This window comes from Aquarana catesbeiana, linkage group LG02 (genome assembly GCF_042186555.1).
Source record: "Aquarana catesbeiana isolate 2022-GZ linkage group LG02, ASM4218655v1, whole genome shotgun sequence".
NCBI classification, from domain to species: Eukaryota; Metazoa; Chordata; class Amphibia; order Anura; family Ranidae; genus Aquarana; species Aquarana catesbeiana.
The window spans coordinates 270811750-270837551 of NC_133325.1; positions in this window are offsets into that span (position 1 = coordinate 270811750).

Genomic DNA, 25802 nt, shown 5'->3' on the forward strand with positions numbered 1-25802 from the left:
GAAGGTGCTCTTGTCTGATGAGACTAAAATTGAACTTTTTGGCTATTAAAGAAAACGCTATGTCTGGCGCAAACCCGACACCTTACATCACCCAAAGAACACCATCCCCACAGTGAAACATTGTGGTGGCAGTATCATGCTGTGAGGATGTTTTTCAGTAGTCGGGACTGGAAAACTGGTCAGGGTTGAGGGAAAGATGGATGGTGCTAAATACAGGGATATTCTTGAGCAAAACCTGTACCACTCTGTGTGTGATTTGAGGCTAGGATGGAGGTTCACCTTCCAGCAGGACAATGACCCCAAACACACTGCTAAAGCAACACTTGAGTGGTTTAAGCGGAAACATGTAAATGTGTTGGAATGGCCTAGTCAAAGCCCAGACCTCAATCTAATAGAAAATCTGTGGTCAGACTTAAAGATTGCTGTTCACAAGCACAAAACATCCAACTTGAAGGAGCTGGAGCAGTTTTGCAAGGAGGAATGGGCAAAAATCCCAGTGGTAAGATGTGGCAAGCTCATAGAGACTTATCCAAAGCGACTTGGAGCTGTGATAGCCGCAAAAGGTGGCTCTACAAAGTATTGACTTTAGGGGGGTGAATAGTTATGCACATTGACTTTTTCTGTTATTTTGTCATATTTGTTGTTTGCTTCACAATGAAAAAAAACATCTTCAAAGTTGTGGGCATGTTCTGTAAATGAAATGATGCAAATCCTCAAACATGTTAATTCCAGGTTGTGAGGCAACAAAACACGAAAAATGCCAAGGGGGGGTGAATAATTTTGCAAGGCACTGTAGGCTTGTTTGCAAATAATAAATGGTAATATTCTCCCAAGTTAATCATACAGAATTAGAGATAATGCCACTGCTGTACCGCTGTGTCATAGGTTGCATATAAACTGCCATATGTATGTTATGAGAAACGTATCATTCAAAATTCAGTTCTTTCTGCTTTAGCTAAAAGTGTTTGCAAGCAGCACAGTATGTGGTCATTATATGGTAAAAACTTAAGCAGAGTTTCAATGAAGGTGCAATTTACTCCTACGTCAACTGATGTAACAATGCAGACTGAAAATGTGTAGGTTTGCATAACACGATCACATGCTATATGAAGCAAAATTTAATTAAATCAGCTCGGAATAACACATTAAACCTTAGCTATGTAATGTGTGCTTCATAAAAGTGAGCTAAGAGCTCTTCACATGTCTCTTAACAAAATTAATTTTAAAGGAACCTTTTGACCTAGAGTTAGGTTCCTTTCTTGGAACAGTAGTTTCTTACTATAATTGTTACAGCAAGTAGTAATAGAACCATATGTGAAGCGTCTGCATTTCAATGAAAAGCTTTGTTTTCCTACATTTTTTTTCTTCCCTTGCTTGCAAGTTTTCTTTTTGGCTTGCAAGTCATTGTATTCCTTTCTTGCAACCACACTCATTGTTGGCTTAGGGTCCTGAACCTTGGGGTAGCAATTACTGCGGGGAAGGAAAGTTCACTCTTGTTTCACTTATTTTTATCACATTACTTAAAAGTATGAAATGGTAACAAAATAACATTTCATCATAGGATGATTATACATAAATATCTGTCACAAATTGAATAGAACTGTGGTCATTTGGGCAGCACACAAATACTCTATATTAATAAAATTGTGTTAATCTTCCAGCCCTATAATTCTTTTAGCACTGTAGTATCGTTAATAATTCAGTGAAAAAAATATCCACAGAAAATCACAGTTTCCATTAAATTCTTTGCATATTACAGATAGACCACTGCTCTCCAGGCAAATCTGAAAATGATGCTTTGGATAGAAACATATGACTACCTGCTCAGTGCTTCAGTTTTTCACGCAGACATTGCTGTAGTAGCCCACCCCAATCTATTTTGTCAGTAGACTGGTAATCTTAGAATACTACTTCCAGAAGTACACGTCTACCACAGCACTTTAGTTGTACTTTCTGGCTGCTCCAGGTGTAATGCCCCGTACACACGATCCAAAAATCGTACGAAAAATGCCGCATTCTAATCAATCGTACGATAATTGGAACATTAGTACAGAGCTTTCGAGAGCTGATCAAGACAGTTCATCTGATATTATTCTATCAGCCATGCACGGAAACTTTTTTTGTACGATGCCAGAAAGTTCGATTTTCGTTTAATCAGTACACCTATCATTCGAAAATGCAATACAAATGCATTACAACACATGACATCACTTCCGAATTTTTATGCTGTCGTACGGGAATTTTCGTGACTTTAGTAAACTCATCAGATTCGACGTGAGATTAGCATGCAAAAAAAAAAACAGACGATCATTCGTCCGATAATCGGATCATGTGTACCGGGCATAAGTGTACACCTGGACCCCAGCACTGTTTTCCTGTCTCCTCCTACTCTCCTCCAAGCTATTCACCAAACGTTTCCTGGGGCTGTATGTTTTGTGAATGGTTAGGAGCGGAAGTTAATTGGGCTTGCCCTAAGAAAAATATGGGGTTGCTTACTGACCCTTAAAAAATGTTAGTTGCCTGGCCATCATACTGACCCTCTTGCTTTGAGTTATTTAGCAGGAATACATATGCAGATCAGGACCTTTCTTTGACATTCCTGATCTACAGTACATGCTTGTTGCAGGTCAGTGACCTAGAGTATATCAAACCCAGTTGTATCATTTTTAGAAGGAGCTCAGGAATGGCAGCCCCCTATTTATTTTAGGAGAGAATAACTTTAAATGCAATAACTTTTAGAATTACTGCATGAGACACCACCTCCCCATTAAAAACCTTCTCAACCCCTTTCAGTCTTGCTTTTGCCTGCAATCCTCCAAAGAAACTGCCCTCCTAAAACTCATCAACGACTTACTAACTGCCTAAACCATTGACCACTACTCTGTACTCATACTCTTAGACCTTGTCTTTGACATGGTTGAGTACCCACTCCTCTATAAGCTCCACTCCCTTGGCATCCAAGACTCTTTTCCCTCCCAGTCTGAGTCTTGGAGAGCAGCCCTCAGCCTTGTAAAATTCGTTATCTTAAGGTTAGGTGTTTTTATTGTTCAAGTATGTGCTTGTTGTTTACCGCTAACATTAAATGAAATCATGTTATGGTCACTGTTACCCAGATGTTGTTGTTTCATATGAACATTATTAATAAGCTCTGCAGGGTTTGAGATTTCTAGGTCCAGCAGAGCATCAATTCTTGTTAGGGCCTGTCAGACTTTCACGTACCTGACCGATGAGCCCAATGGAGCAGAGGAAGGTCTTCCTTATGTGTCTGACTCGCCCCTGGTAGTATGAACAGGAGGCACGGGAGTGCAGAGTGGTACGAGAGACTGGTGGGTAGTAGCAGGAAAGGCGGCTCTGGATCCCAGATGCAGCAGAGATGATGACCAGCTGGAAGCAGGCAGGCAGGCAGGCAGGTACACCGGCAGATGATGCTGGGCAGGAGCACAGCAGACAGGTCGGGTCACAAGCAGGGTCGGCAACAGGTGGGCAATGAGGTACAGAGGAGCAGACAGATTCAGAGTCAAAGGCAGGCCGAGGTCAGGTGCGGATAGAAGACAAAAGGATAATCCAAGGGGCAAGCCAGGTAGTCAGGAGATCAACATTCAAGACAGATAATAGGAGTGGGGTCACAGGGAGCGGCAGATCAGACAGCACCGATCCATAGTGTCACGTCATTTCAAATAGACTGATTGGTGACAAGTGCCGCGGACGTACGTGCACCGCTGTGCACAGGGACATGCACACCTGCGCGCACAGGTACATGCGCACACGTGCATGCACCAGCACACCAGCGCGCACAGGAGCACACGCACCGGCGCACATAGGCGCATACCAGAGCGGCCAGCATTGCGTCTGCCATGGGAACTTTCCTGACAGGGCCTCTATGAACTCTACATGAAATTGTCTTGGAATAGGTTTATAAATGTTTTACCTTTAACTGTTCCAGCAGTGCCATTGCTCCAACCAATTTCAGGATAGTTAAAATCCCCCATTATCATCACTGTCCCAACCCTTGCATCCCTTGCATCCCTGAGTCTCCACCTCCTCATTAACACTGGATGGCTTATAACAAACTCTAATGATTAACTTTAACATACGCACACCCATATGCAGTTCCACCCATAATGCTTTAGCCTCACACTCTCCATCAACTAGGTACTCTTTCACACTCACTTTGAGATCACATCTCACATAGAGACATACACCACCATCTTTACATTTTACCCTGTCTCTCCAAAAGAGAGCATTGCCAGGAATATTAATTGCCCAATCATGTGAAGAATGAAGCCATGATTTAGCATTATCAATTAGTACATAGTACATAGTAGGTAAGGTTGAAAAAAGACACAAGTCCATCAAGCTATGTGTGTGATTATATGTCAGTATTACATTGCATATAGTTTTTTGAAACTATAGATGCTCCCCACTGAGACCACCGCCTGTGGAAGGGAATTCCACATCCTTGCCGCACTTACAGTAAAGAACCCTCTATGTGGTTTAAAGTTAAACCTCTTTTCTTCTAATTTTAATGAGTGGCCATGTGTCTTGTTAAACTCCCTTCCGCGAAAAAGTTTTATCCCTATTGTGGGGTCACCAGTATGGTATTTATAAATTGAAATCATATCCCCTCTCAAGCGTCTCTTCTCCAGAGAGAATAAGTTCAGTGCTCGCAGCCTTTCCTCATAACTAATATCCTCCAGACCCTTTATTAGCTTAGTTGCCCTTCTTTGTACTTACTTCATTTCCAGTACATTCTTCCTGAGGACTGGTGCACAGAACTGGACAGCATACTCTAGATCTGGCCGGACCAGAGTCTTGTAGAGCTGGAGAATTATCATTTTATCTCTGGAGTTGATCCCCTTTTTAATGCATGCCAATATTCTGTTTGCTTTGTAAGCAGTAGCTTGGCATTGCCATTGCTGAGCCTATCATACACTAGGACCCCCAGGTCCTTTTCCATCCTAGATCCCCCCAGAGGTTCTCCCCCCAGTGTATAGATTGCATTCATATTTTTGCCACCCAAATGCATTATTTTACATGTTTCTACATTAAACCTCATTTGCCATGTAGTTGCCCACCCCATTAATTTGTTCAGATCTTTTTGCAAGGTTTCCACATCCTGCGGAGAAGTTATTGCCCTGCTTAGCTTAGTATCATCCGCAAATACAGAGATTGAACTGTTTACCCCATCCTAGATGTCGTTTATGAACTATATAAATAAATAGGAATGGTCCCAACACAAAACCCTGGGGGACCCCACTACCCACCTCTGACCATTCCGATTACTCCCCATTTATTACCACCCTCCACCCTTGTAGCCAGTTTTCAGTCCATGTACTCACCTTATGGCCCATGCCAACGGACCTTATTTCGTACAGTAAACGTTTATGGGGAACTGTGTCAAATGCAGGGCCGATCCTAGGGTCACCGGCGCCTGGGTGCAGAAATAGTTCTGGCGCCCCCACATGGGCGTGGTCATCTTACCAACTCCACCCCTTTACAAATGATTCTATGGCAACAACTCAAATACAGAGCTGCTCCCCTAAGAAGTCTTTGTTACCCTGAAATCCTCCCATGATCTCTTAACAATAAAGAAAATACAGGAAGAGAGAACACTAATGAGACCTGGAGGGGAACCTCTCTGATGAACACAGAGAGGGCTTCTGTTAGAAAGAGTCCCCAGACATAATACAGGATACGGTCAAAGACTGCAGACATGGTACAAGAGCTGGACAGAGACTGCAGACATGGTACAGGAGATGATCAGAGACTGCAGACATAGTACAGGAGATGGTCAGAGACTGCAGACATAGTACAGGAGATGGTCAGAGACTGCAGACATGGTACAGGAGATGTTCAGAGACTGCAGACATAGTACAGGAGATGATCAGAGACTGCAGACATAGTACAGGAGATGATCAGAGACTGCAGACATGGTACAGGAGATGATCAGAGACTGCAGACATGGTACAGGAGATGATCAGAGACTGCAGACATGGTACAGGAGATGATCAGAGACTGCAGACATGGTACAGGAGATGATCAGAGACTGCAGACATAATACAGGAGATGATCAGAGACTGCAGACATAATAAAGGAGATGATCAGAGACTGCAGACGTGGTACGGGAGATGATCAGAGACTGTAGACATAGTACAGGAGACGATCAGAGACTGCAGACATGGTACAGGAGATGATCAGAGACTGCAGACATAGTACAGGAGACGATCAGAGACTGCAGACATGGTACAGGAGATGATCAGAGACTGCAGACATGGTACAGGAGATGATCAGAGACTGCAGACATAGTACAGGAGATGATCAGAGACTGCAGACATAGTACAGGAGACGATCAGAGACTGCAGACATGGTACAGGAGATGATCAGAGACTGCAGACATAGTACAGGAGATGATCAGAGACTGCAAACATAGTACAGGAGATGATCAGAGACTGCAGACATGGTACAGGAGATGATCAGAGACTGCAGACATAGTACAGGAGACGATCAGAGACTGCAGACATGGTACAGGAGATGATCAGAGACTGCAGACATAGTACAGGAGATGATCAGAGACTGCAGACATAGTACAGGAGATGATCAGAGACTGCAGACGTGGTACGGGAGATGATCAGAGACTGTAGACATAGTACAGGAGACGATCAGAGACTGCAGACATAGTACAGAAGATGATCAGAGACTGCAGACATAGTACAGGAGATGATCAGAGACTGTAGACTTGATACAAGAGACAGTCAGAGACTGCAGACATAGTACAGGAGATGATCAGAGACTGCAGACATGGTACAAGAGATGATCAGAGACTGCAGACATAGTACAGGAGATGGTCAGAGACTGCAGACATGGTACAGGAGATGATCAGAGACTGTAGACATAGTACAGGAGATGATCAGAGACTGCAGACATGGTACAGGAGATGATCAGAGACTGCAGACATGGTACAGGAGATGATCAGAGACTGTAGACATGGTACAGGAGATGATCAGAGACTGCAGACATAGTACAGGAGATGATCAGAGACTGCAGACATGGTACAGGAGATGATCAGAAACTGTAGACATAGTACAGGAGATGATCAGAGACTGCAGACATGGTACAGGAGATGATCAGAGACTGCAGACATAGTAGAGGACATGGTCAGAGACTGTAGACATGATACAAGAGACAGTCAGAGACTGCAGACATGGTACAGGAGATGATCAGAGACTGCAGATATGATACAAGAGAAGGTCAGAGACTGCAGACATGGTACAAGAGAAGGTCAGAGACTGCAGATATAATACAGGAGATGGTCAGAGACTGCAGACATAGTACAGGAGATGATCAGAGACTGCAGACATAGTACAGGAGATGATCAGAGACTGCAGACATAGTACAGGAGATGGTCAGAGACTGCAGACATGATACAAGAGAAGGTCAGAGACTGCAGATATAATACAGGAGATGGTCAGAGACTGCAGTTCCTATGGACATTAGTAGATAATGGCCGATTGGCCCTCTCACCTGACCCAGCGATGGTTCCTCTGATCAGGAGTAAGCTCACTCTGAATTGCCCGTGGTGACTCTGCTGGGTAGCACCCAGATCTGTATTCTGGCAATGACTCCATTCCTTTCTCCGCCAGGGATGGCACCAGGCTGTGTGGCTTTCCCTCTGGTGGCGCAGGGCAGCGGGGTTTCCTCTCTGATGGTCTTCCCTGAGCACTGCCCTCTCCCTCTGGAGTCCTGGGTGCACTTCCCTGAAAGCTTTCCCAGGCTCCTGTATCTCTCTCTCTCCCATTCAGCTGAGCATGCTGTGTGGACTGCAGTTTCCGTGTTACAGTGGGGCTGCCAGTCCTCGGGACTACATGTCCCACAGTCCTCTTCTCCTTTTTCTATTCTATTTTTCCCTGGCTGATATGAAGGCGGGGGAAGAAACATAGTGGGAGGCTGTGCTGGCCAGCGCCACTCACTAGTATAGCAGTGCACGTGCGGAGGAGAGGGAGAGGGAGGGGAAGGGGCGAAAGAAGAGCCTGCAGCTGCAGTGACGTCACTAGGGTTGGTGTCACCAGGTGCGGTATAACATGGTGTCACCCTCCTTCCACCAACTTTAGTCGCCCCTCAGTACAGACCTCCCTCCACTAAGTATAGACCCCCACTAAGTATAAACCCCTCTCTCAGTACAGACCCCCCTTCATCAGTATAGACCCCCCCAGGACAAACCACCCCCCCTCCATTAGTAGACCCCCACCAGGACAACCCCCCCTCCATTAGTACAGATCCCCCCAGGACAAAGCCCCCCTTCATTAGTACAGACCCCCCCAGGACAACCCCCCTCCATTAGTACAGACCCCCAGGACAAACCCCCCCTCTATTAGTACAGACCCCCAGGACAAACCCCCTCCATTAGTACAGACCCCCTAGGAGAACCCCCCTCCACTAGTACAGACCCCCACAGGACAAATCCCCCCTTCATTAGTACAGACCCCCCAGGACAAACCCCCCCTCCATTAGTACAGACCCCCCCAGGACAAACCCCCCCTCCATTAGTACAGACCCCCCAGGACAAACCCCCTCCATTACTACAGACCCCCCAGGAGAACCCCCCCTCCACTAGTACAGACCCCCACAGGACAAATCCCCCCTTCATTAGTACAGACCCCCCACCAGGACAAACCCCCCTTCATTAGTACAGACCCCCCACCAGGACAAACCCCCCTCCATTAGTACAGACCCCCCCCAGGACCCCCCCTCCATTAGTACAGACCCCCTGGACAAACACCCCCCCTCCATTAGTACAGACCCCCCAGAACAACCCCCCTCCATTAGTACAGACCCCCAGGACAAATCCCTCCATTAGTACAGACCCCCCAGGACAAATCCCCCCTCCATTAGTACAGACCCCCCCAAGACAACCCCCCCATTAGTACAGACCCCCAGGACAACCCCCCATTAGTACAGACCCCCCAGGACAACCCCCCCATTAGTACAGACCCCCCAGGACAACCCCCCCATTAGTACAGACCCCCCAGGACAACCCCCCCCATTAGTACAGACCGCCCCCCCAGGACAACCCCCCCATTAGTACAGACCGCCCCAGGGACAAACCTCCCTCTATCAGTACAGACAGACACATTAACACCCGGGCAGCAGCTAGAGAGGACAGTGTGCAGCCGCGCCGCCCGGGTGAAGAACAGATCGAGCGGGAGTGAGAGACAGCGGAGGAGAGAGAGAACCTGTGTCAGGCTGCAGGCACGGGCCGCCCCCCTCCCCCCAGCGAAGTCACTGCGGGGCTGGTCTCTCTCAACACAGAGACCAGCCGCTCCGATCTCCGGCGGCTGCTCTCCTCTGACAGGAGGAGGAGGGAGGGGGGACAGGCTCGCTCTAGCAATGTAAAGCACAGCGGCGCCGGCGCGGCCGCTCCGCGGCGGTGAGCTGCTGCGGACAGAGCTATTTCTGGACACGGAGGGGAGGAGGAGGAGGGAGGGGAGCACTCTGGCGCTTCAGCGCCCCCACCTCTCTGGCGCCTGGGTGCACTGCACCCCGTGCACCCGCCTGGGACCGGCCCTGGTCAAATGCTTTTGCAAAATCCAGATACACCACGTCTACGGGCCTTCTTTTATCTAGATGGCAACTCACCTCCTCATAGAAGGTTAACAGATTGGTTTGGCAAGAACGATTTTTCATGAATCCACGCTGATTACTGCTAATGATACCGTTCCCGTTACTAAAATCTTGTATATAGTCCCTTATCATCCCCTCCAAAAGCTTGCATACTATTGATGTTAGGCTAACTGGTCTGTAATTCTCGGGGATGTATTTTGGGCCCTTTTTAAATATTGGTGCTGCATTGGCTTTTCTCCAATCAACTAGTACCATTCCAGTCAGTAGACTGTCAGTAAAAATTAGGAACAATGGTCTGGCAATTACTTGACTGAGTTCCCTAAGTACCCTCGGATGCAAGCCATCTGGCCCCGGTGATTTATTAATGTTAAGTTTCCCAAGTCTAATTTTAATTCTGTCCTCTGTTAACCATTGAGGTGCATCCTGTGATGTGTCATAAGGATAAACACTGCAGTTTTGGTTACTGAAGCTCCCAATTCCCTCATGAAGACTGAGGAGAAGAATAAATGCAATACCTTCGCCATCTCCCCATCCTTTGTAACCAAATGTCCTTCCTCATTTTTTATGGGACCAATATGGTCTGTTCTTCCTTTTTTACTGTTTACATACTTAAAGAATTTCTTGGGAGATTTTTTTTGCTCTCCTCCGCTATGTGTCTTTTTTGTTCTATCTTAGCTGCCCTAATTGCACCCTTACATTTCTTGTTGCCTTCTTTATAAAGTCTGAATGCTGATGATGATCCCTCAAACTTGTATTTTTTAAAGTCCTTCTCCTTTGCTTTCATATGCATTTTTACATTGGAGTTAAGCCATCCAGGACTTTTGTTCGCTTTTTTAAATTTATTACCCAATGGGATGCATTGGCTAATGCCCTTATTTAATATGCTCTTAAAGCAAACCCATCTCTCCTCCGTATTCTTTGTTCCTAAGATTTTATCCCAATTCATGCCTTCTAACAAGGTTTGTAGTTTAGGGAAGTTGGCTCTTTTGAAATTCAGTGTCTTTGCATTCCCCTTATGTTTTCTATTTGTGTGATTTATACTGAAGCCAATTGACCTGGGATCGCTGTTTCCTAAATTGCCCTATATTTCCACATCCATGATCAGGTCTGCATTGTTAGTAATCAGTAGATCCAGTAACACTTTATTTCTAGTTGGTGCGTCTACCATCTGAACCATGAAATTGTCCTGCAAGACATTTAGGAACTGGCAAGCCTTAGACGAATGCGTGGTTCCCTCTGCCCAGTCTATGTCTGGATAATTAAAATCCTCCATTATGATAACACTTTCCATCCTTGCTGCTGATCCAACTTGTGATAGGAGATCCGTCTCCCCCTCCTCCCTCGGGTTAGGGGGCCTATAGCATATTCCCAGTAATATTTTCCCCTTAGCTTCATCCCTTTGGAGCTCTACCCATAAGGATTCCACCTCCTCCCTAGCTCCCTTAGTGATGTCATCTCTCACATTCACTTGTACATTATTATTGATATATAGGCATACACCTCGCCTTTTTTACCCTCTCTATCCCTGCAATAAAGGGTATACCCTTGAATGGTTGCTAGCCAATTATGGGAGCTGTTGAACCAGGTCTCTGAAATTCCCACAAAATCCAAATCCTCCTTGTACAACAGTATCTCTAGTTCACCCATCTTGTCCGCCAGGCTCCTGGCTTTGGTGAACATGCCACGTAGTTTAGACCGTTCGCATGCTATCCTCTTATTGGGTGTTCCGAGATTAAATCATAGTTCTCTTCACGCACCAAAGCTTCCAACTTACCTTCTGTATTTTGCGTGGCAGACTGCTGGTATTAATGACCAAACACTTTATTTCATTGTCACATTTTGCAAATGTATATTTACCAAAAACCTCTTACCCAGAACAGCAGACCCCCTTCCATTTAGGTGCAAACCATCTTTAGCATATAGGTTGTACCCCAATGATAAGTCAGCCCAGTGCTCTAGAAACCCAAAACCTTCCCTCTTACACCAGGTCTTTAGCCATACATTTAGATTACTAAGCTCCCCACTAAGATCCTGTCAGGCAATATTTCAGAGAATATCATCTTGGAGGTCCTTCCTTCAATTTGCAGCCTAGTTCTTTACCTTGATTCTTAAGGAGCCTCTGCCTTCCATGTATTCTGTCATTGGTTCCAACATGGACCAACAGAGCTGGTTCATATGCAGCCCCTCCCATTAATTTATCAACTTAGTCCACCACATACCGAACCCTGGCACTAGGGAGACAGCAAATGATTCCTGGTGACAAATTATTCTATTAGTCATGATTATAGAATACCCTATTACCATACCTATGCCTTCCTGCACTACCCTCACAGCCCCTACTAGATGGGCTGGTATCCTGGCTGTTAGGAGTAGCAGTGACATCTAGGGATACCACCTCTAAGTTTGCCACCCTCACATCTTTACACAACTTGGAAACTTAGTCTAAGTGCTCAAACCCAGGGCTGATCTTACTTTTCTGTGAGCCCCTACCATTCCCTCTAACTACAGTACCTTCCTACCTGATAATCCTCACTTACTTCTCCACCTTCCACATCAATCCTATTAACCACCTGCTCAGGGAGTAGAAGACCCCTTTCAAGGTTGTAATTTCCACCTAGTGTTATAATTTGCTCCTCCAGATCTCTAATGTGAGCTTCCAGGAGGGCAACATGCACACATATGTTGCAGCGATAGTCATCCTGGAGCTGTTGCTCCATTATTGTAAACATGGGGTACGCTGTGCAAAACCCTAAACCTTGCTAGCTCTCATTATCCCAGTTACAATTATAATATTACTTAGGAAATTTCAGATGTTACTTACAGGTCAGAAGACTCCTATTTTAAACTCCTGTTTTTAACTTTCCAATTTCCGACTTTGTCAAAGTTCCAGTAAACAAAATGTGGGCAAGCTCAATGTGAGTTCTACAGAAATGCTCACTATTCCCAATACCACTTTTAGCACCACTCAAGGGGCTATTGTAGATCTGGTGTCTCACAGAAATATAAGCGTGCACGCTGTCTTATACTTAATCCAGAATGCAGGGAAGTATGAGGGGATGAGAGATGGCTAATTATACTTTAGCCTTGAGATCTTTCTGAGCTCTGTGCCTGATGCATTTCGCCCATGTTCTCTATGATTAAGTCTCGATAGGCGAGGAGGAATGTATAAGGGACTGGGCTCAGGAGGAACTCATGGCTGAGGCTGTTCATATTTCTTTTCACCTGTTGAGCTAGTGGTGTGCGGCATCTCTCATAAGTGCTACAGAAAGTTATATAGTAGCTGTAGCACCTGTATACAATAAATCCACTCCAATTACTTAGCAGAATGAGAGAAGGAAAGAAAAAAATGCTGTTTAAAAAGTGACAGAAAAGGTGTTTTAAAAATCTGCTAACAATGATCCCAAAGAATAAAATAAAACAATTGCCATTGGGTGATGACAGAATATATGACAAACAGGGAGTGTTGAAGGGGTTCCTGTTGCACAAGGATTCAAACCAGGTGAAAGGCCTTTGGAGGCCCAAAGGGGTGGGTAATGTAAGAAGTAAGTGGTAGAGTTGTGAGGCTCTTCAAATGTCCAAGTGGAAGGGGCCCATGGCATAGTGTCTCAGGAGAGAGACAGTGGCCATTGGAGAGGAAGTGGAAGGCTTAAAAGAGAGCACGGTCTATGAGTTCCCTGAAAGGACCTGGGCATGTGCCAGGAGGAAATGTAGGATTGCCTATAATTGGGTATAGGAGAGAATGTGCAGAGAAAAGGTTATATATCAGGAAAAGCCCATGCGGAGCAAGACATGGCGGGTCCAGTTAAAGGATGTGACCTCAGAAACGGAGGGATGTGTGAAAAGCACCATGGCAAGCGGCGGTGTTAAAAAGAGGTTTTTCTAGGTCTGTTCAGGTTTGCTGGGATGTGGGTTCCCAAGCATATCAAGCATTTAGGGGCCCAGTAGAATTTGAAGTTAGATTGGTATGCAAGGGTTTTTGAATGTGAGGGAGGGGGTGGGGGGAGGCAGAGAATGCTGGGGACACAACACTAAAGTTGCTTACATTTCTTTCTGCTCCTCTTCCACTTTCCCATAGTAGTCACCCAACGCTCTGTACTGGGGCCCCATCTGTTCTCTATCTATACCTTCTCCCTGGCTCAGTTGATAAGCTGCCATGGTTTCCAACACCATTTTTATGCTGACGACACTCAAATCTATCTCTTCACCTCTCAGCTCACCTCTTTTGTTTCTTCATGCATCACTAATTTACCATTTGACACCACAATGCTTCTAATTCACTCCCTTGTTATATCTCGCCTCAGTTACTGCAACTCCCTCTTTGCTGGCCTGGCTCTGCGCAGACTATCTGCCCTTCAGTCTATTATGAATGCTGACACAATATAAAATATGGTGTGGTTGCGCTACTGTAAAAAGAGTATCAAATGAAACATATAGCAGCCAGCATCAACAAAGTAGTGAACAATAACAGGAAGAAACGATGCAGCGCTAAACATAAAAATCAGGATTCAGTGATCCACATAAATGTGACTATCAGCTGTGCAACGTGATAGTGTATAGCTAAATGTTAAAAAAATATATAAAAAATCAAATACAATATTATGATGAGTCCATGATCATATCAACGACCAATAACGTAGACATTATGGTCATATGAATGTTCAATGAAGGTGGAAAGTATAAATGTAGGATGAGTGAGAGGTTTCTCAAGGGTGATACATGGTTCACAGAGGTGGTGTTCCAATACTCAGTATCCACAGCAAAGAATAGATGGAGCAAATACGCTTACCGGAACTGGTGGACACGTTTGCCGTACAGCTAGGTGTCATACAGGCTTGAGGATCGATCGATCCAAACAGATGTAGAGGCGTATACGGTAGGTTCCACTGGTTCCTCTGTAACAATGGTAAACGGCCTGGGGACAGCAGATGCTCAAAGTCCAGTTACAGACATTTCTCCAACCGGTGTATATTGGGGGAATACACCTTTCACATAGCCACCATGGGGACATGGAAAAGGAAAAAAAGGCTCCACATAGTGCTTTAAATCCAAAAAAGCAGGTTTATTATAAACCAAACAGGGTAAAAAATTCAGATAACAGCATCCAGGATAAAAGTGATCACAATAAAGAATAGCGTGGTACCAAGAACAAAAAAATCAATTGCAAACCGACATGTTTCGGACTAGAGGTCCTTCTACTGTGGAGCCTTTTTTTCCTTTTCCATGTCCCCATGGTGGCTATGTGAAAGGTGTATTCCCCCAATATACACCGGTTGGAGAAATGTCTGTAACTGGGCTTTGAGCATCTGCTGTCCCCAGGCCGTTTACCATTGTTACAGCGGAACCAGTGGAACCTACCGTATACGCCTCTACATCTGTTTGGATCGATCGATCCTCAAGCCTGTATGACACCTAGCCGTACGGCAAACGTGTCCACCAGTTCCGGTAAGCGTATTTGCTCCATCTATTCTTTGCTGTGGATACTGAGTATTGGAACACCACCTCTGTGAACCACGTATCACCCTTGAGAAACCTCTCACTCATCCTACATTTATACTGTCCACCTTCATTAAACATTCATATGACCATAATGTCTACGTTATTGGTCGTTGATATGATCATGGACTCATCATAATATTGTATTTGGTTTTTTATATATTTTTTTAACATTTAGCTATACACTATCACGTTGCACAGCTGATAGTCACATTTATGTGAATCACTCAATCCTGATTTTTATGTTTAGCGCTGCATTGTTTCTTCCTATTATGAATGCTGCTGCCAGATTCATCCACTTGTCCAACCACTTAGTGTCTGCCGACCCTCTCTGTCAATCAGTCCACTGGCTATTGCTAACCCAAAGCATAAAATTCAAAATACTAATTACAAAATACCAATCCATCCACAACTCCAGCCTCATATCACCTAAACCGTTTTCTTTGTTTTTCCAAAGACCCCCTACTCCCTAGCCTTTTCATCACCTCCTCCCATTTCACTTCCAGGACTTCCCCAGAGCCTCTCCCTTTCTCTGGTATCCATTTAGCTATCTCCTATCATGTCCCCTTTCAGGCAATCCCTAAAGTGAGGCCCGGAACGAAACTGACTAGAAGGAGGGGTAGTGTAGGGCCGGACATGACAGTGTGTCTAATGGAGACACTGAAGGGGTTAAAAGAGTAGGTAAAGGTTTTATGGGAGAAAGGGGAGGCAAGAAAGTTAAGTTGGTAGCAAAGGGGGAGTGGTGATATTTAAGGGGGGGGAGGAGTAGAGAGGTCAGTGTGAGGAAAAAGTTTAACAGAGGAGGCAGTTTTTTACTACTGCTCCTCCATAATGGCCGCCGTAGAGGAAATTTTAGAGAAGCTGAGAAGGGCGGCAGCGCAGAAGGGACCGGAATGGTTAAAGCGACAAGTAGGGGACATTGGAGGAGAAGAACCGTGCGGATCGGCGGCGGGTGAGGTGTCCGGCCGCGCGCGGAGGTCTCGGCCTCCGGCGCGTTTTTCACCAGGGCCTTCATCCAGGCCCGTTCGGAGGATGGGAAGCCCGAGGGATGTGTGGTCGGCCCCCCCGGCGAAGCGGAGACAAGAAACAGCGGCCCCTGGGCGGTCTACACGCCGCCGGCCGAACTCGGGGGGCGGGGCCACGGGCCGTAATGGCGCCGGTTCCCTGCCTGGGGAGCGCAGCAGAAGGGACAGTCCGTCCATGCTACACAGAGGAACTCCAGAGGGGTCGGTGAAGAGGAGCGGGGAGCCGAGCAGAGCCCTGGGAGATGGCCCCAGTCAGTCGGTGCGGAACCAGAGGGGGCGGAGCCTGACGGAGGAGCGTGTGGCCGGAGGAAGTGGCAGAAACGGGCGGGAGAAGAGCAGCAGCCTGACCACAGAGCAGGGAGGAGGAAAGAACAAGACGGTCAGAACACAGGCTGTCAGGTCAGGTCAGCGACGCCTGTCTGTCAGCAGCAGTGCTTCTGGAGGAAGGATGGCCCCACCGCTATCTCACACCACGGCCTCGGGGGCTTCACCACCCGGGAGGCTTACCAGTCAAGAGAGTGGAGAGCGGGATGACCGGTCAGAAGGGGAGCTGTCGGACGAAGAGGAGCCGGAAGTGCCAGCGAGGGCGAACACCGCGACGGCTGTGGGGAGTGTGCCTGGTCAGCCTGGTAAGTCGATCTCGTCAGTATTGTTGTCTGGGGCAGTTCAGGATTTATTAGGGGGGGGTTACAGTGGGTACGTTAGCACAAGGGGATCGGGGGACGCAATCGGGAGGGGACCGGCCGGAACGGCAGCTGGCGGGGATCAGTCCTGCCAGTGCGGGGTCCGGCCAACAACTGACAGAATTTTTGCAGGGCCTGCGGACCTTAATGGGAAGATTTGAAGGGGGTCACGGGCAACCTCCCCAGGTGGCCCCATGGACAGCACCGGTGATGGAGTCCGGGGGGGGGAGCAATGGGGCGGAGAAGGTCGGCGTGCCCCCGGTAATATCGCCTCCTGGACAATCTGGGGTCGGAGGTATGGTGGTTGAGGCAGAGAAAGCAGGGTCCACGGCGCAGGCGGAAAGGTCCGACGTGGTCAGGTTGGCGGATGCTGCGAGGTGTGAGGTTTACGTCTGCTTCGAGGGCCCCTTGGGAGCACATCTGAAGCAGGAGGTTAGGGAGAAAATTCAAAGAGGTGAGTATGTGGAAATTTTTTCTCTGCTGCCATTGGAGAAATTTAATTTGGACAGGGTAAAACCGGATTCTTCCAAGAAGGAGGATGAAGAAAAAAGGAGGTACCGGCTGATACCACGTACGTTTGTGAACTGGCTTCAGGCGTTTGCCATTATGGCGAGCGTAATTGGCGAGAAGAGCCCCGAGCATTGCTCGGCGTTATTCTGTTACATGGACGCTATTGGAGAAGCACATAGGGTATATGGGGGTTCTGCTTGGCTGAGATATGACGAGCAGTTCAGACAGCGGATGGCGGTTCGCCCGTCCCTGCGTTGGGACCATAAGGATATTAGCTTATGGATGAGGCTTATGTCATCGGCGAAGGCCCCGTTTCAGCCGTTTCATGGGGGGGCCGGGGGTGCGAATTCCTCAGGACCCTCGGCCGGAAAAAAGTGGGGTGTGTGCTGGCAATATAACGAAGGCGCCTGTAAATTTGGGGGGACATGTAAGTTTAGACACGAATGCTCGGGGTGTGGGGGAGCCCACCCGTTGTCGAGATGTTTTAAACGGGGAAAGCGTGCCAGTGACGCTGCGCCAAAGAGGGATGACGCCGGTGAGAGTGGAAAGAATGCTTCCTTTTCTAGGTAAGTATCCAGATCAGGGAGCGGCTCGGTTTTTGGAGTTGGGTTTTACGGAGGGATTTAAGATTCCGTGCTCATTGGCGATCGTTCCCCCTATGGCACGGAATCTCAAATCAGCAGTACAGCATCCAGAGATAGTTGGGAATAAATTGCAGAAGGAAGTGGCGTTAGGACGCATGGGCGGGCCGTTTGCCTACAAACCTTGGCCGGACTTAGTGGTCTCACCTTTGGGGGTGGTGCCCAAGAAGGAACATAACAAGTTCCGATTGATACACCACTTATCTTTCCCAAAAGGAGGTTCGGTCAATGATATCATTGACCCGGAAGAGTGTACAGTGTCTTACACTTCATTTGATGCGGCGGTTAAGTGGGTGAGGCGCTACGGCCAGGGGGCTCTTATGGCAAAAGCTGACATAGAATCGGCTTTTCGATTGTTGCCGGTACATCCGGAGAGTTTTCGACTGTTGGGATGTCACTGGCAAGAACAGTTTTACGTTGACAAATGTTTGCCCATGGGTTGTTCTATCTCCTGTGCCATGTTTGAGGCGTTCAGCTCCTTTTTAGAATGGGTGGTTAGGGATGTCGCTGGCCTAGACTCAGTAATACACTATTTGGACGATTTTCTGTGTATAGGCCCCCCTGCCTCCGCTGTGTGTGCGATTTTGCTTTCCACGTTGCAGCACATCGCAGGCAGGTTTGGAGTGCCTTTGGCGGCGGAAAAGACCGAAGGCCCCACGACAGAACTTAGTTTTTTAGGCATAGTTATAGATTCGCTAGCTATGGAATGCCGTTTGCCCAGGGGTAAGTTGGTGGAACTGCAGAAGGAAATTCGAGATATCCACGGGTTGAAGAAGGTGCAATTAAGAGCTCTTCAGTCATTGTTGGGTAAGTTGAATTTCGCTTGCAGAATTATCCCAATGGGGAGGGTTTTTTGCCGACGGTTGTCGGCGGCTACAGCAGGAGTAAAACGGCCAACTCATTTCATTCGGTTGACGAGGGAACATAGGGACGATTTGAAAGTTTGGTATAATTTTTTAACTTCATACAACGGGAGGGCGGTGTGGATGTCTGGACCGGTGAGCAATTTCGATGTGGAATTGGTTATCGACGCAGCGGGCTCCACAGGTTTTGGGGCTTATTTTCAGGGGAGATGGAGTGCGGAGCCCTGGCCACAGTCGTGGGAGAGGGCTGGGTTCCTCGGCAATCTGGTTCTGCTGGAATTGTTTCCAGTGGTGTTAGCATTGGAGTTATGGGGTGAGGCATGCAAAAATTTGAAGCTGAGGATCAACTGCGACAACATGGGTGTAGTGCAGGTGGTTAACCGCATGTCAGCGTCTTCGCAGCCGGTTATTCGGCTGTTGCGACAGCTGGTGTTTAGGTGTTTGAGTCTGAATATTTTTATTTATGCGGTTCACATTCCAGGGGTGGATAATGCGCTGGCTGACTCCTTGTCTCGTTTTCAGTGGGACAAGTTCAGGGAGCTGGCGCCAGAGGCAGACAAGGAAGGAGTTCCTTGCCCGGTTTGGATGTGGGAGTTGCCTTTGGAGTCGCCGCGGGATGGATCAGGCAGTCAGTAAGTGATTCCACTTGGACGGCCTACAGCAAGGTATGGAAGGAGTGGTTGATGCTGGTGCAGGAGGCTGGTGTGGGGATGTGGGCGTCAGAAGGCAGGTTACTGGTGTTGTATTTAGTAGCCAGGAATATGGAAAGGGGGTGTGCAGCGTCTTCGATTGACCGAAAATTGGCAGGATTGTCATTTTTGTTTAAATTAATGGGGGGTGATGATTGGTCCAAGGATTTTTGGGTTCGGCAGGCTTTAAAAGGCTATAGGAAGCAATATAAAAAACGGGATGCGAGACGGCCTGTCACTTTTTCGAACCTGGTTTCCATATGTGACATGTTGAGGTTTATTTGTTTGTCGCATTATGAAATCAGATTGTTCACGGCAGCGTTTTCACTGGCTTTTTATGGGGCTTTTCGTGTAGGGGAATTGGTTAGCCCGTCAAAACAGGTTGGGGGCGGGTTGTTGGATCAAGATGTACGATTGAAGGCGGATAGGGTATGCCTACGTTTGCGGAGGTCCAAAACTGACCAGCAAGGTAGAGGGGTGGATGTGTCCCTGTTTGAGTTGCCTGGGTCCAGGGTATGCCCAGTTGAGGCTGTAAGGGCATTTAGGTCAATCAGGTGTAAGGGGGCGGGGCCGTTCCTAAGGCATGAAGATGGGTCTTATCTGTCTCGTTTTCAATTTATAACGATTTTTCGAAAATGTTTAACAAGGGCTGGTTTAGTGGGGTTGGACTATGCTTCACACTCCTTCCGCATAGGGGCAGCTACAGAAGCCGCCAGATGCGGGTTGGACGAGGCGGCGGTGCGCAGACTCGGGAGGTGGGAGTCTAGGAGATTTCGGTCTTATGTCAGACCTAATTTGGTGATGGAATAAATTAATACATATATTAGCATACTGTTGTTCAAGGGGTTGGTGTTATTTTGTGTAGTTGGTTAGTGGGTCAGGTTCAGAATCAGTGGGTGCCGCTATCTTGTGTCTTGTTTGCATTACAGATGGAAATCCTGTGCGCCTTGTCTGGATCGTAGGTCACTCCTATGTTTGCTGGGGGGCCAGGAGAGGTGACGTGCGTCCGGACGGCAGACAGCTGGGGATTTCCAGAAAGGAGGCGTATATACGCTGGTTGGGTAGACCAGGAATGTTATGGGGTAGAGTATTGGGAGAGGTGGAGAGGTATGTGAGGTTGGATAGGCCCCCTGACGTTTTAGTGATTCACGCGGGAGGGAATGACTTAGGTGTCCGGTCGGTCAGGGATCTGATGGCGGACATCAAAGCAGACTTTATGCAGTTGCGGGAAAAATTTCCAGCTACCCTTTTAGTTTGGTCTGACATAGTGGCCAGAACAAATTGGCGTTGGGCTAGATCAGTGGCGAGCATCAATAAAACGTGCATCAGGATTAATAAAGTGGTTGGGCGTTTCGTAAGACAGCAGGGTGGGATTGTGATTCGTCATCGAGAACTGGAGACGAATGTGGGTTTATACCTTAGGAGGGATGGGGTTCATCTCTCCGACGTGGGGATTGATTTATGGTCCCTGGGTTTACAGGAAGGGATACAGCAGGCTCTGAGGGTGTGGAGGTGCCCTCAAACGTAAGGTGGTCACGCTTTCGGGCTGTGGCGGTAGTTTTCTGCTGGTGGTCTTTGACGGGGGCGGTAAAACGGATGGATTGAAAGGGGTGGGGGGCTCATCATTAGCATGTTCCCCTCCGGTGTATTCCTGAACGGTGGAGGGAATACTGGTTTTGGTGGAGCTGCGGGAAAACGGTTGTCTCCGAGCGGCTACAGCTGGAGGCCTATTAGTTGGAAAAGTCCCGCAGTGCGTTGTTTATCCATGGTTATACATAGTTATATATATAGTTATATATATATATGTTTTGGAAAGGGGGGTCACCGTCAGAGACCATCAGACTGGGGTTAACCGTTTACGTTATTAATATGTTATTGTTTTTGTTATTGGTTATTTATTGGTTATTTATTGGAGTGATTTATTTTGGAGTTGTTGTTTTATAATAAAAGGGCTGTTGTGGCCATATTACTCCAAAATAAAATGTGTGGTCTCATCATTTTAAGGTGGGGTTTTGGTTAAGAGGTGGAGTATAAAAGGGGAATTATGGTAATGTAAGGAAGGTAACATTTGGACTACACTAGTCAAGTGAGGCCCGGAACGAAACTGACTAGAAGGAGGGGTAGTGTAGGGCCGGACATGACAGTGTGTCTAATGGAGACACTGAAGGGGTTAAAAGAGTAGGTAAAGGTTTTATGGGAGAAAGGGGAGGCAAGAAAGTTAAGTTGGTAGCAAAGGGGGAGTGGTGATATTTAAGGGGGGGGAGGAGTAGAGAGGTCAGTGTGAGGAAAAAGTTTAACAGAGGAGGCAGTTTTCCCACCCTCCCTCCCTTTTTTAATTGACAGGGAAGTAATGTACTGTGTTGTGTGTAGTGTTTTTTGTATTTTCTCGTTTCAGGAATGAACAGGTCGTCATAACAGCTGAGGTGACTACGTTTGGGTGGGGCGGTAGTTTTCTGCTGGTGGTCTTTGACGGGGGCGGTAAAACGGATGGATTGAAAGGGGTGGGGGGCTCATCATTAGCATGTTCCCCTCCGGTGTATTCCTGAACGGTGGAGGGAATACTGGTTTTGGTGGAGCTGCGGGAAAACGGTTGTCTCCGAGTGGCTACAGCTGGAGGCCTATTAGTTGGAAAAGTCCCGCAGTGCGTTGTTTATCCATGGTTATACATAGTTATATATATAGTTATATATATATATGTTTTGGAAAGGGGGGTCACCGTCAGAGACCATCAGACTGGGGTTAACCGTTTACGTTATTAATATGTTATTGTTTTTGTTATTGGTTATTTATTGGTTATTTATTGGAGTGATTTATTTTGGAGTTGTTGTTTTATAATAAAAGGGCTGTTGTGGCCATATTACTCCAAAATAAAATGTGTGGTCTCATCATTTTAAGGTGGGGTTTTGGTTAAGAGGTGGAGTATAAAAGGGGAATTATGGTAATGTAAGGAAGGTAACATTTGGACTACACTAGTCAAGACCCATCTATTTAGGGAAGTCTGTCCCACCTCTATCTAACAACTTGATTTTTACTTTTTCCATCATGTCACCCCCAAACCCCCCCCCCCCCCCCCCACACACACACACACACACATAATTATTACCTTTTGTATCAGTTGCCTCTTCATTTAGCTTTTAAGTTTTCATGAACCCTCCTAACCCTCTTGTATTAAATTGTATTGTAACTGTATTGTCTCCCTTTATTTTCTAAAGCGCCTCACAAACTGTTGCTGCTATATAAATTCTATATAATAATAACAACCTATAGCAACCAATCAGAACCCACATTGTGTTGATATGCAGGGAACTCTTATTGTTTTGCATTACTGCACCTAAAGCTCACAATATGCAATAAAATCAGATTTTACAACCTTTATACAATCTCTCTTAGATTTAACAAAACTATGCAACATGAAGACCTATCTAAATTATTCAATCAATTTTGCATTCAACTTAACAGGTCCTTGCACTACATCATTTTCAGTAGATATAAAAGCCTATGCAATCCGATTGTATCATGTATGGATAGTTTAAGGGTTAGCAATTAAGAGTAAAACGTCTTAAGTGATTTGGACATTTTTGTTACAGAATTGTTCATTAAATGATAGGTCCAATTGAAACAAAACAAAGTGCTGGATCTCATTAGCGAAAGGTTTCCCTGACAGTGTTGATACCTTTGAAAGCCAGGATAAAGAAAATGGAGTTCCTGTAATTCTAATATGCCCTCCAAAGAGGGCAAGATGGTGCCTTTGTTTTATAGATTGAAAGATTTATTGGAGAATGAAATGATACAGTGGTGGAATATCCTTTTGCTTCAGAAGTATATAGAAGTAAATAGAGTCCATAGAGGACTCAGGATTACCAAAGTATGTGAATTTTTAGAGGATGATTTGAAGACTGAATGGGTTAGAGTTTTGCTTGATTGCAATAGGGTCTGAATGGAACTTATCATTAAATAAAGAGAGATAAATCTTGTAAAAATTTGCTTAGATATTACTAATCTACAGAATGAGTTAGCAGTGTTTTCAGATGTAGAATCTATAGACGTGTGAGAAACAGCATATATGATAAGATGATTGGGTTTGAAGCAGACCTTATTAGCAAGCAGTCTGGTAAAGTTGAAAGAGATAGGATCGATTATTTAAACAGGAGAGAATTTAATTGGAAAAGGAAGAGGGATATTCTGGTAGTTATAATGGGTTGGGGGTGAGCAAGAGAGAGTTTATAAAGGTGCCTATACTCAGATAAGCAGTTTTAGCCTCTAAAGAGTCTGACAGAATTCATGTTAGAACCAGTAAGGATCATAAAGGTCTTTAATGAGCTACATTGAGCAAAAACCCAAGTATGGCAATAAGCAATTTGACAGGAAGCAGTGTGCCCATTGGCATCCCTCCCATAATGCCAAAAAAGAACAAGCTAAAGGTAAACCAAGAGATAATGTACAAGTAGAGGCTTCAATGGCTACTAAATCTCCCATGGAGGCTAACAATTCCCCTCTCCATCAGTCACCGGAGAAAAAGGACAGATTGTCCCACCCACAGGAAAGGACTAGAGAGGACAATATGGGTGGAAATAACAAACCCACTATCAATGATAATACTGAATCTTTTTTAGAGGCAGGCACCCCCACAGAATGAGCCCCAGCCTACATTCTAGCAACAGGTGGAAAAGAGGAGAAGTACAATATGAGGAAGGTGAGGAGGTAAGAAAATAAAAAGTGGAAGGTTATAGACCCAGGTAATTCTGCCATCAAAATATAAAACCTTTTAAAGTCAGGCTTTTCAGAAAAATAACAAATTTTGCCTTGGAAGGGTCTGAATTTTGCTCCCCCTAATCTCCTTAATCTCTACAAATTATTCAGAGACACATTTGCACACAATCTGATAGTAAAGAGATATTAATGCACTTAAAAAAGGAAATTCTAATAAGGAGGAAATACAAAGTAATTAATCCTCTCTGTGTTCAGTTGAAGAAATTGCCCTTGAAACATTAGAAAGCCTCTATTTGGAGTGCCAATATAACGATATGAAAACTCATACATCTCACCAATTGAGAAATTGATATCAGACACACTCATTTCAGCCCTACAGTTCCTCCACCTTTTTTTCCCATTGGGCAAAAGACAATTTTATATGTACTGTGAGGTTCAGCTTCAAGAGGAGAGCTCGCACAGAGGTAATCCAAGCCGCATGTAAGTTTAAAGGGCTTCCTGCCCGTGTTTATTGGTCAGCATGTACAGCAAACAAAAGGAAACACAGTCCAAAACAAAAGTCCAGCAACACAGGTTTAAGCCTCCAAGCTAGTAAATAAACCGTGCTAGGTTTGCTCCAGTCCTGCAAACATGTTACCTCACAGCCTGCCCCACTTTTATGTACACAATGGGACCAGAGCATGTATGTAAAATGAAAGTACTTAAAGTGAAGCAATACCTTTTTTCTCTTCTCGGGTATCAGGGGCTCTAGAGGGGGATCAGGGACTGTAGTGGGGGGTCAGGGGCTGTAGAGGGGAGTCAGGGTCTGTAGTGGGGGGATGGTCAGGGTCTGTAGTGGGGGGATGGTCAGGGACTGTAGTGGGGGGGTCAGGAAGTGTGTTTCCAAGTAGCGGGGAATCTGAACTATCCGTGCACGGATTACTCAGCTGCAGCTTTAGCTTGAGAGACACTTTACATACACTCACGGGTATGTCCTTACTCGCGAGTGTATGTAAAGTGAGTGTACTTAAAGTGGAGTTCCACCCACTTTTACAACTCTTCAGCATCCCTCACTAAACTGTGCACTGTAAACAAATTGGATATTTTTTCATTTTTTTTTTCTCAGCACTTACTGTATATCTGCTGTATTCATTTTTCACTTCCTCCTCCCTGGCCGTGGCCCATCGCATCATTTCCTGTTTGCAATGCCTTCTGGGAAGGGGCGGCAACTTCCTCTGACACTGCCGTTGGAAACATGACCTGAAACCTATTACACTGCTTGTGCTGCACTGAGCATGTGCGAGATTTGCAAGGAGGAGATCCAGGAAGAAATACAGTCTGGCTTCAGATGCCCACACTTAAGATGGCCACGGCCTGCTGTAAGTTTATAAAATAACTACTGCTATAAACTAACAAAACAGACCTTAGTTTACAGACTAACTTTACTAGAATACATTAAGCTTGTGTATTATTGGGGTATTTTTATTTAAAAAGTATAATTTCGGCCGGAACACCACTTTAAAGCAGGGCATGCCTGTATATGCACAAATAAAACAGATGTGCAACAAGGCCAGAGGAACAATGGGAAATG